Source organism: Callorhinus ursinus, unplaced genomic scaffold (assembly GCF_003265705.2).
Source record: "Callorhinus ursinus isolate GAN/ISIS: 27379988/994484 unplaced genomic scaffold, GSC_fseal_2.0 scaffold3, whole genome shotgun sequence".
Taxonomy (NCBI): Eukaryota; Metazoa; Chordata; class Mammalia; order Carnivora; family Otariidae; genus Callorhinus; species Callorhinus ursinus.
In genome coordinates this window covers 30,484,908-30,496,603 of record NW_027397065.1, presented here as the reverse complement: position 1 = coordinate 30,496,603, position 11,696 = coordinate 30,484,908, and positions in this window count along the sequence as shown.

The following is an 11,696-nucleotide window of genomic DNA, read 5'->3' as shown; positions in this document are numbered from 1 at the left end:
AGGGAGCCCTATGCGCGACTCGATCCCGGGACTCCGGGATCATGACCCGAGCCGAAGGCAGTCGCCTAACCAACTGAGCCACCCAGGCGCCCAGTATTTACATTTTAAACTGCATTTTCAAACCTTTAACTTAACGCTTTATTACGACATAAAGTATGACACGGAGGATATTCTGTTTTGTCAAATTTAATTTCTGCTCTTTCTCACCTTGAGTGTAGTATTCTTAAGCCCAGAAGAAGCAATTCTTGTCCTGAGACAAATGGACCGTAGAGGTCTTTTGCTTCTAAATTTTTTTTTCCCAATATGCAGCTCTGTGAACTGTAGGGGGCGCATGAGGGGCTGAACCAGCAGCACATGGGCTCTCCCAGGAATACCGGGTCACAGAAAGTTTGGCTGACAGTAGCTAAAACTCCTGTTCAGAGTTCAGTGAAGGGTCCCTAAGGAAGCCCCGGGGACATCGGAGATGTGGGTGGCGTTTGGTTGCCACTTTCTACAACATCCCTTGGCATTCTGGGTTGGTTTAGGCACTTGAAGAGAAAAAAAACAAACATGAGTAGATTGTGTTTTTTTATTTTAGGGCTTTATTTTAGGCAAGTGCATATCAACTATAAGTGATGTAACAACTGAATCTTGAAATAATACGTAGGTGCAGTACTTTGGTGTTTTAAATCACAGAACAGTGAATCTGGAAAGGGTGTGAGAGGCCATCTAGGCTGTGTTTCCTTATTCACTGGTAGTTCACCCAAACTCACCCAAAAAGGAAAGTTCTCTACCCCATTCTTAACCACTATTAACAATTAAGTTATTTCATAACCTCTTTTGGTAATGGTTTTGTATCCATACCCAGTTCAAAAGGAAAATAATCTTCTTAGGAATTTTTTTTTTTTTTAAAGTTTGATAAATACTCCCCTAATGTCTGGTCAGAAGTCATGGGGAAAGTAAATTCCTGATTTTAAAAATTAAAGAACTGTGAAGATATCGATGAAATAAAAACATTTAAAGGGCAATTCTTTTTCTGAAGTATGTAATGACGGAATGATAGACTTAAGAAACTCTTAATATTTATTTCACAAATTGTGATCTTCAGATCACTAAGGTCATCCTCTCTACAAGAAACAGACAAAAAAAATTTAAAGTTCTGTCATTAAATAAGCTTAGAAAATAAGGTACCCTGTTTTGTAGAAAATCAAAATATGCAGCTAGCTTGTGAAGGCTTTGAGAAGTTGTACAGTGAAGAAATCTGTCTTTGTTTGTTTCAAGTGTCTCTCCCCCCACCACCAAATTACTTTGCCTATAGTCTCTGATTACAGAGAACATGGGATCCCACGGGACATGCTTGGGATACGTTGCTGTACATTTTGGTATGTTTACTGGTATGAGGAAGTCGAAGAATCTCACTTTGGTTTTCTTTTGTTCTGCAAGGGCTCTTGCTCCTGTCCCTCCCTAGTCATACCCAGGGCTGTTGTCCTTGTCCACATTTAACTTTACGGGGTTTTGACATAGTTGCCTTGCTTCTAACCCCTGCACCATTTGCAGTTCATCTCCCTTAATTCCCCTCCCTCTACTCCCAGTTCCAAAAGAGAGAAATTGCTTTGCAGAATGAACCATCACCACCTTGTAAAGCTGTTTTGACTTTGCCACTCCCTGGCCCAGATCAGCCCGTACTTCTCATGAGGGCCATCCCAGGTACTACTTCAGACAAGCCGCTTGTTTGAATCTGCCATTCATGACATGCTATCTTTCTGATCATTTATATCATTTCCCCCCTTGGAAAATGTCCCCCTGCACCCCTGCCGATGCTCTGAGAATAGGGACCGCAGGCTTTGAATAAACTCTTAAGAATTCGGAAAATGAGCATTTGTGCCCTACTATGAACTCTTCAGCAGTACCAATGCAGTCTCTCTTATTAAAGAACATTTTGTTTTGGCATGCCTGAATCTTGTTGGGATATTTTAAGTTCGAATCTTTTTCTAGGCAAATTGGGTGTCATTGTTGACTGGCTGGAAAAAGTGTCATATTGTGATTCAGTGTGGTGACCAGAGGTGGAAAAGTACAGTTTGTCTCAAGGAAGTTAAAAATGAACAGTGGTGTCCAAATCCAGTGCATGCGCAAGTCACCAGTGTTTTCTATTGGGTATAATCTGATTAAGTGTCAGAGAAAAACTGCTGGTGGGTAGATGGGGGTGGAGGGTGGTGAATCAGTGAATACAAATGCCAAAAGCTAAGCTTGAGCTTTCTTTATCCTTTTCACTGGAGTTCTATTTCAGTAAGCAGGGCTTTGATACCATAAAAATGTCAATGTGATTAAGCAAATGTCACCATTTTAAAGAGATTATTTTCAACTCATCTCTCACCCCCCTCCAACACCAAAAGAGAGAGAAAAGAACCAAACAGACCCAGAAACAACCCTCCCACCCCCACCCCGCTGCAGAATCCAGTAAGGGCAACACAGGGCATTTAAAATTTGTTCTGAAATGAGTTACCCAGGATGAGAACTGGTGGTAATAAAAATCTGCGAAACTTCATAAAAGGTTTTAGGCAGGGTCCAGTACAGACCTGAGCCTCCTTATTTGAATGAAAGGAGGCATCCTTCACCTCTCATGGTTGAGGGAAAAGTGAAGCAGCCCTTGTGTGTTTAATGAAGATTTGATTTCAAAGACCTGCCACAAGGGTGGGGAGTGGGGGGTGGGGGCGGGGGTGTGGAATGGGCTGGTCTATCAGGTGACTCTCGGCTCTCCCAACTCAGCAATGATGGAATGGTTCTGAGAGCAAAACCACTAATTGCTGACCACCTTGGTAGGTCAGGCACTTATACATTAGCATAGTTCGCACCCATGTGAGGTACTGAACAGAATACAGAACTATCTCCAGGAAAAGTTGGGTGACTTGCAAGGTTACGCAGCCAGTATGTGGTAAAGGTTGGATTCAATCCCCATCTACCAAATCCCACATTTTTTCCCTGTAAACCTCACTGCCAGGGGAATAGCAATAGACAGGATATTTTTTTTCAGCTGGTATTTGCTTTTTTTTTTTTTTTATTTGAGAAAGAGCGAGAGAGCCAGCCGAGCAGGGGGAGGGGCAGAAGGAGAGGGAGAAGCAGACTCCCCACTGAGCAGGGAGCCTGAGGCAGGGCTCCATCCCAGGATCCTGAGATTCTGACCAGAGCCTAAGGCAGATACTTAACTGACCAGAGCCTAAGGCAGATGCTTAAGTGACTGAGCCACCCAGGCGCCCCTTGCATTTGCTTTTAAAACAGAAGCTTCGGGGGCGCCTGCGTGGCTCAGTTGTCAGGTCACGATCCCAGGGTCCTGGGGTCGGGCCCCGCATCAGGCTCCCTGCTCAGGCGGTGAGCCTGCTTCTCCCTCTCCCACTCCCCCTGCTTGTGTTCCCTCTCTCACTGTGTCTGTCTCTGTCAAATAAATAAAATCTTAAAAAAAACAAACAGAAGCTTCATTTTTTTTTTTTCAGATTTTATTTATTTGACAGAGACACAGCGAGAGTAGGAACACAAGCAGGGGGAGTGGGAGAGGGAGAAGCAGGCTTCCCGCTGAGCAGGGAGCCGGACGCAGGGCTTGATCCCAGGACCCTGGGATCATGACCCCAGCCAAAGGCAGACACTTAACGACTGAGCCACCCAGGTGCCCCAAACAGAAGCTTCATTCTTAAAACGAATCTGGGTGCTAGGTATCATGTTCGAAAAGTATAGAGACAGGAAGATGAAACAAAAGTTGCAGGAGAGAATGGGAGTTTTGACTGTGAGTCCTAACATGAGGCTACTTGCCCCTGAAGAATTGACTCTTGCTTGAGGGATTCACTCAAGGTGATGGATTTGGATATTGGAAACTGGGTAAGAAGGCCAGATGGAAGCTCTTCTGTCATCAAGCCTGGATGGCTCTGGCTACCTCTATGGTTCTTGTCTGCCTACTGGCTTCCCTTAAGTGTGTGTCTGTGGTTCAGTGGCCAGACTTGGTGTACCGTTCATTCCAGGAGATGGGACAAGGGAGTTAAGTGTCATTTCTATTCACTTTGAAAACTTCTTAATTCATATCTTTTCTCTTTGACCACCAGTGAAAGATCAGTCTGGGGTAGGAAACAAATAAAAAGGACTGTTTTCTGTAGTACTACGAATCCCCAAATCCCAGAACCACAAGCAGTTCTGGGAGTGAGAAGAACAACAATAATTACAACGACAACTGGCAGGGATGCCATGCTTTCCAAGTGCCAGGCATCTTGCTCTCGAGAGGTGTTTCCTCTTTTCAACATCCCACAACTTCATGCGATAGGTACTGTTAGTGCAGTCACTTTTAGGTGGCTAATGTTCCGAAAGGTTAACTAATCCGCAAAGCCGGGATTCAAACCCAGGCACACAAATACTAGGTCCTGTTTCACCTTGCCCCGTTTGAGTTTCCAACCAGCCGAAGAGGAGTTTCATTAAAATTTCACCAAGAAGTTACACTGAAAGGATACCATTTTACAAGTGCATTGAAAAGTTATTTCTCTTTATTTTGTCTGACGAGGATGTCTTTAACAATACTGTGATTTTTGTGGTAGTTATATCATCTCCTAAATTGAGAGAACTAAGAAGTGGCGCAACCAACCGAATCACATGGGTGCCAAGAAAGGATATCTAACTAGCCAGACGGATGGATGGCTGGGTGGATGGATAGATGGGTGGGTGGATAAGTAGGTAGGTAGGCAGATAGACTGACAGATTTACATACATATTATATATATATCTATACATCCAATTTTTTTTTTTTTTTTTTTAGATTCAAGGAAAATCCCCCCAGGAGAAAGGGTTTTATTTCTTTCTATAGAACTATAATTGAACACGTTCTATACATAGAAATCAAGCCTTCCCTCATGCATCCCTCATGCATCTGCCCTGCAAAGTCTCTGTAATCTCGCAAAAATAGTCCTGAAATCCAAAAGAGCAGGGAGAGGCTTTCATACTGATGAATTTTCCTGGTGAATTTTAAAAGAACACTTGAATATTTTGCTTTTGGACTGAGATGTCAGAATTATTAAAATAGATTTTTGCAGAGAATATATATATTCCCTGATTTTATATATATATATTTAAATTATATATTAAATATACATATATACTTGAAAAAGAGAAGTGTTTGCCATTTTTAGAGCCCTGGAACTCTGGAATGCCAAGCTTTGATCATTGCTGCAGCCTGAACAGCTGTTCCTGAACAGATGTGATGCTGTAGAGCCTGGAAGAACCAACTTAGAATGTTTGAACATAGATTTGCAGCAAAACGCCCTTCTGAGGGAGACATTAAGGCCACAGCCAAATACAGTCGTCAGCAACTTCCTTTCTCTTTGCCACCCGAAGAATTCAAATCTAACAAAGACCAAACACCACATTCTAAAATTGGAAGAGATACAAATGGGGACGCCGATTTGGTCCCCTAAGGTGTCCTACTTAAGTCAGAATCAGCAGCCCTCCCTGAGGGGTGTCCCAGGGTCGGGGAACGAGAGTGGGTAAGGGTGGACAGTAGGGGAAGGGGGAGGACAGGAGGAGAAGGGGAGTGGAACTCAGTTCATCAAATGCAGCTTCGTGTCAGAAGTCAGTAGCACCTCCCTCCACACACAGAGCCAGCAGCTGGGGCCACAGCCTTCCACACCATCTCTCTCTTCCAGAATGAGGATATTTTTGCAATGACGGCAGTAGTCGCCCATGATGGCAGAAAATCGGAATCTTTCTTGGCTTTCATTATACTTATTTTCTAGTACTTTCCCCTTTGAGTTAATATGGAGAGCACAGCTCCATGGCCTTCCAAAGCGGGGTCTGTGCATGTCTTAATCTGTTTCTGACAGCAGTTAGTGCCCTGGGTGTATGTTAACTATTACTATTAGCATCCTAATGATTCTTGTTGCTGTTATTATCTGTACACTTAACAAAGTGCCGGTCCGGTCCCCGGGCTGGGTTGGAGGCAGGAGTGGGTGGCAGGGTGACCGTGTGTGTGGCTGGCAGGAGCCCTCTGCCGCCGCCATCCTCCATCATTTCCCTTCCGCGTCTTCTCTGGGCTCTGCCCCATCCAGCCTGCCAGAGTTGCCATGGTGACGGAGGAAGTGTGGAGGCTCCAGGCCGAGTGTCTGCCCTGGCTGCGCCTTGTCCTTGTGGTCTCCTTCGCACGCTGGGGACGGGATTCCTCCCCCGGTGGGAAACCATACACTGCGGCGGAGGGCCCCGAGTCTGGGCTGCCAGCGTGAACACAAACTCCCAGGGACTGTGCCCTGGACCCCTGGTGAGTTTCAGCTCTGGAGAGCTGCCGATGAGCCGAGATTCTTTCTCTTTAGGGAAAGAAGCAGGAAGACAAAGGCAGGAGCTAGAGATTCGGCCTGGAGTCTGTCAGCTGACAATTGAGTTACACTGCCTTCGAGGAAATCTGACTTTTAGTTTCTCGGTTATTTCCCCTCTGCCTTTATAAATGGCAAAACGTAGGCAAAGGTGGACCCGGGCATGGCGCGAGGTAGTAGAGGTGACATGGATTTTGAAGTCAGGGGTCCCTGGGGTTAGGGATATAGTTCTGGGGTGAGACCCCAGGATTTCTGTCCCACTGCCATCTCTGGGCGAGTGAATTTGGCCATGTTAGGTAACCTCTGAATATTGGTTGTCTCACCAGTGAAAAGGGGCAGAAAATAATATCTCCATCATCGGGTTGAGGTAAGGCTTCAGTGAGACAATCGGGGAAAAAAAAGGACTTACCCTGGGGCGCCTGGGTGGCTCAGTCATTAAGCGTCTGCCTTCGGCTCAGGTCATGATCTCAGGGTCCTGGGATCGAGTCCCAAGTGGGGCTCCCTGCTCAGTGGAGGGCCTGTTTCTCCCTCTCTCACTCCCCCTGCTCGTGTTCCCTCTCTTGCTGTACCTCTCTCTGTCAAAGAAATAAATAAAATCTTAAAAAAACAAAACAAAACAGCGCTTACCCAGTACACATTCAAGACTGTCATCATCACCTTTTTTGTCCCAGATTGGGCCACTGCGAGGCACAACTACCTTGGGGACGTCCCCTCCCCTCTCTCCCTGAGATAGTACACTCACTGTCTCTGTACGGAGGAGACAGTGATACCCACCTCCCAGGACTGGGGCGAGAACCAAGTCAGGGGAATGCCCTGTGACCTGCCCTGCCTCAGCAGGGCCTCCTTGCTGTCACGTGGCCACTCCTCCATCCGCCTCCCCCCACCCCCACTGTGCCGTGCCTTCTCCTCCTGCCACTCCTTAGCTGGAGTGGAACACAAATCTGGCTTTGCCAAACCCTCCAGTGGCATCCCACAGCCCTGGAGATAAATCTGCATCTGTTTTCTCAAGTCCGTAGGCCCCGTGGCCTCTGGTCCCGGCCTCCATCTCTAGCTCCTCTCCACTGGGCACTCCAGCCACACTGTGGCCCTCAATCCATTCCTCTGATACAAGGCCCCTCCCCTGGGGCAGGGTCTTCTCCTCACCCCCACCCCGGTTGTTTCCTCAGGGAGAAATTCTCTGCCCGCCCCGCTGCCCTGTCTCCCCGACTTCAGGCTTCAGCTCAACTCCCCTTTGGCCCTGCAGGACTTAGCTCAGACATCACCTCTGAGAATAACTTCCTGGGTCATTCTTTCTAAAGCACCCCGCCACCCCCCCATCACACTGTGTCATCAGAAGCACTCCTTCTGACTAGTACTTCTTACAATGTGTAATTAGCATTATATATAATTTGTTTACCTGGTTTTTCTGGGTGGGGGAGATAAACATTGTCTTAGGCATATTTGTGTCCTCAGGACCAATCATGTGCCTTGTGCATCGTAAGTGCTTAATAAATGTTTACTGGACAAGTGACTCACAGGATCCGGACATTAGTTCTTTTTCCTAGACTTGCTCTCAAAACAGCCACTAAAGGATCTGTGCCTCAGAAGGGGGTGCCTGACAGCTAACAGGGCCCCAAGGCTCAGGTATTTCACAAGTAAAATAGAGATCGGAATGCCAGATAAAGGTAGCTCAGAGCCCCGCAGTGCTCATGGGCACCAGGTTCATCTGGGGATATTGTTCCAATGCAGGTTCGGATTCAGCACTGCTGGGGGCCTGAGACTCTGCCTTTCTAACAAGCTCTCAGGTGAACCCAGCGCTGCCGCTTCTCAGACCACACGGAGAAGCAAGAACTCAGTCCCTGAGGAAAGCCTTGGATTTTTAAACCTTGGAGTACCAAGGACAGGGTGAACGTAGTGACTGAGAGAGCAGACCCGAACTGGGTTGTGGGTGCACCTCCTGAGCTGGAAGCTGCTGGAACCCAGGACCCAGGGACCAGGAGGGGAGGAACATCCTCCCGAGGCCAGAGCAGACCAGCCAGATAGGATGAGAGGCTGGAATCTTGTTATTTAGAATGTGCCTTAGTTCCAGAGCGAGATTTCTCTCCAGGAGTTTGCTCATTCATTTATCCACTCATTTCTCCAGCAAATATCTGCACATTATTTATCCTGACGATACTGTGGGGACAGGACAGGTAAAGTCTCTGTCCTCTTGGCATTAACATCCCGGAAACAACGACCTGGATTTGAGACCTCAAGTAAGTATGTGTGTGTGTGTGTGTGTGTGTGATTTGGGTGAGTCATTTCAGCTTTTGAGCCCTGGTGAAATGTGATGCCCATTCTCAACATAGGGAGTAGCTGGGAGATTCTCAGGAGATAGCCCCTGACAAAGATAACACATTCTTATTATGCACAGAACCACTCATCTGAATTGTGAACTTGCTCTCTGTTAGCCAAAGGTGGAAATCTGCAAAGGAGAATTACAACGAGGGGTTTCCTTGTTCGTTCAATCATTCATCCAAGTGTCTGTACTATTCTAGGCTCTGGGGATATTGTGTGGGCAAAGCCATCGAAGTCTCTGTCCTGTTGGCATTTACATTCGGAAGGGGAAATCAGATAATCAACAAGAAAGCACAGACATAAGAAAATGTTCTGAGTGTTATGAGGAAAATAAAACTGGATAATTTGGCGAGACTAGAAGTGGGGCTACTTTAATTGGAGGTTTAGGCATTTCTGAGGTGAGATTTAAGCCGACCCCTGAATAATGAGAAAAACAAGCCATGGTGAAATCTGAGGGAAAAGTATTTTGGGCAGAGGGAACAGCCCATGCAGGAGTCCCGAGGCAGGACCAAGCTTGGCATATTTAGGAAAGGAAGAGCAGTGCATCTGGACACAGTGCCAGGAGGAAGAGGTCATGACATGAGCTCAGAGAGGCCAAAGGGCCAGAGAAGGCAGAGGACTATTAGCCACGGTAGATCTGTAGAGGTTTTGGGTTTTATTTTAAATTAGATGGAGAGCCGCTAGAGTAGCTGCAGGGGAAGGACGGGAACTGATTTAGGCTCACTCTGGTGATGGCATGGAGAAGAGGCTGTAGGGGAGCAAGCGTGGGAGCAGAAGAACAATTTAGGAGGGACGGCAGTGTGTTTGGGGGTGAGGACAGTGGATGTTGGTAGATGCCGGTAGCGTGGGCCAGGGTGATAGCAGAACAGAGAGAGGTGGGCACGTTAGGGCTACAGGTTGGAGGGACAGATACAGGAGAATGACTTGGGTTTTGGTAAATCTCACCTGCTGTGCTATTTTTGGAGGAAACACAATTTACCCTGTAGTACTAATCCTACTCCCTTGGAACATTTTGGCAAAAGCAAAACCGTTGTGGAACCAGGAGGAAACAAGGCAGTTCTAATCCCACCTAGATACACAGAAGCTTCGAAAGGAGGATATCGCTTGCAAAGGGAAATTTTTACCCCATTCCCTTCCCTGTCCTCGGAGGTCTCATTGAAATTCTTTGCTTGTTTGAAAGGGCACGAGAGATCCCGCTTTAACAAGTTATGAGTGGCACTTAGACGCCTTGAGCAGGATCTAATTCTGATTAAGCATTATTTTAATTCAGAGGGGTTGTATGGAAGGAAGATGAGATAGATGGGGGGACACAGACAACTTAATTAATCTTAGAGATGGGCTTAATAACCAGGGGCCGAGGCGTGTGTACACACATGTGTATGTGTGAGAGAGTGTGTTGAGTTGGTGGAGGGGAGGCAGCAGGGGAGGGAAGGAATGCTCAGTTTCCCTGGGACCAGGTCTAGAGAAGTTTCTCTGTATTCCCCACAGGGCAGGGTCCTCCCATCCATTCAGTCACAACAAACTCAGGTGTTCAGCCAGGTCCCCTGGGGCCCAAGGTTCTCTCATTCACAAAAGGCCAAAAAATGGAGTCAGTCGACATTATCCTGAGGTTAAACAATGGCCACAGAGATTCGCTGACAGGATAGAACCTGAACCATCATACACATTTATGCTTGGGTACCATTATCACATCCTCTGCCTGTAACACATAAAGAATCCAGTTTTAAAAAGGAATACCTATAGTTTCTGAGAAACACTTAATTCTGTTATGTTGTATTTTGGGAGTTAAAGCTTTATTTGTTTAATGTAAGCATTTTTAAATATATCAGAAATTCTTCATGTTAAAAAATGTACTTTCCCTCATGCTTCCTTCCCCCTGAAATGGAATTGGCCTGGGCCCCTTTCTTTCTCAAGAAGCCCTGGGCTTAGCATTTTGAAAGTTGGGGCTGGCTTAGCAGCAGGGACCATTCCAGGTCCCCCACCCTTTATACTCCCAGGAACATGGTGGAAGCTGCAGGAAGGACTTGTCAGTACCAGGGGAGAGCGAAGGAAGAGCATTTCAGACACAGATGAGGTGGGAAGGCCCTTTTCCAACAGTCATCTGCAGCTGCCTCCTTGGAGAGCCATATGTCCCCATGCCTGCGGCTGGCCAAATGAAATTCATGACTAGGAATATGCATCCGTTGGTTTTTCTCTCAGCTCCTGCAGCTGTTTGATGAGGGGTGCGGGAGGGACGAGCCAATCATCTCTTTTGTGGGCTGAGATGACATCTTCTACAATTGTTCCTGGTCTTTCTATGCAGTGCGCTACCTGAACACAACCCCGCCACCCCCGCTCCCGCCCCGGCAGCCAGGGCCACTCACCCCACAGGGCATAGGGATTGGAAATGCATTTTCCGCAAGTGTTATTTTCAAAAAGCTCACATGAAAGAGTCGTGGTTTGAATTCAGGCTACTAACTCTTGGTAAAAATAAAAATTGAGTGGTCTCTTTTTTAAAGGGTGGGGAAAAAAAAAGGGAGACTCTTTTTTATATGGGAGCCGTGACTGCCACCTGGTGGATGATGTTAGCTGAGCAACTTCCTTCTGTTCCTGGCTTTTTCTAATGTGTCTAGTCATTTACTTCTTTCTTTATAGGCACAGCACATGAGTCTGGAATGCCTGTGTATGTCAGGCACTGTGTTAAGTGCCTGGGGACATGTTGTGGGAACAAAAGGGTCAAGGTTCTTGCTTTCATGTAGCAATTATAGGGGTTTTGGTGTGACAATCAAGGAGCAAGCCACTAAATTAGATACTTCCAGACTTCCATGAAGGAAGAGACTGGGGGCAGGGAGAGAGGGACCCAGGGTGGCTGCTCTCAGGAGGGTCCTTGGCTGAGATCTGAACCCTGAGAAGGTGCTGGCTTTGTGAACTCCTTTCATCTGCCAGGCTCTCCTGACATCCCACTGGTTGTCCCGTCAGGGGCCATCCCCCCTGACTACTAGTAGAGCACTGGGTGGGCCCCAGGGGACAGGGGCAGTGAGAGTGAAATCTGTGTTTGTTCCATGTGGGTAGGCCAAAATACGCTCATGA